The 497-nt window shown below is 39.6% G+C and overlaps 1 non-coding gene across 1 annotated transcript; it reads right to left on the bottom strand.

Moving 5' to 3' along the window:
• Window positions 1-47: 47 nt before the first annotated feature.
• Trnaw-cca (transfer RNA tryptophan (anticodon CCA)) lies at window positions 48-119 on the bottom strand. Its single transcript has one exon. It is a non-coding gene; the product is annotated as a tRNA-Trp (tRNA).
• Window positions 120-497: the final 378 nt, after the last annotated feature.

The following is a 497-nucleotide window of genomic DNA, read 5'->3' as shown; positions in this document are numbered from 1 at the left end:
TGAAATAAACAACATTACTCGAAAAATAAAAATAAATAAAATTAATGTGACCCCGACGTGATTCGAACACGCAACCGTCTGATCTGGAGTCAGACGCGCTACCGTTGCGCCACAGGGCCATATAGCCAGTGCCAGCGGAGTATAGTCTTTTGCCTTCGCTGTTAGATTATGTAATTACAAGATATTGGTTTCACATATTGTCTGTTGTCTCGATCAGCAATCACTTGTCTTGTGAAGTAGATATTTCACGGCATTCTGTGATTACAAATTCGGTTCTGAAACCACATTTCCTCGATACATTTAATGGTAAGAAAAGGCCCTTATGTACCTGAAAATGATTTCAAGAAGTAACCTTCTGAAACGGACGTCATTTGCGTCACTGCTCTGCCACAGCGTACAAGTACGACTATTCACACGAACATTTAAATAAACGCTTCCTATTAGCCAAATGAAATTGTAAATCTCCCCGTTTCATCATAGATATTCCATCACCCTTT

The sequence above is a fragment of the Octopus bimaculoides genome, unplaced genomic scaffold (genome assembly GCF_001194135.2).
Source record: "Octopus bimaculoides isolate UCB-OBI-ISO-001 unplaced genomic scaffold, ASM119413v2 Scaffold_159860, whole genome shotgun sequence".
In the NCBI taxonomy this organism is placed as follows: Eukaryota; Metazoa; Mollusca; class Cephalopoda; order Octopoda; family Octopodidae; genus Octopus; species Octopus bimaculoides.
The sequence above is the reverse complement of the archived record's forward strand: the minus strand, read 5'-3'. Positions and strand labels throughout refer to the sequence as shown.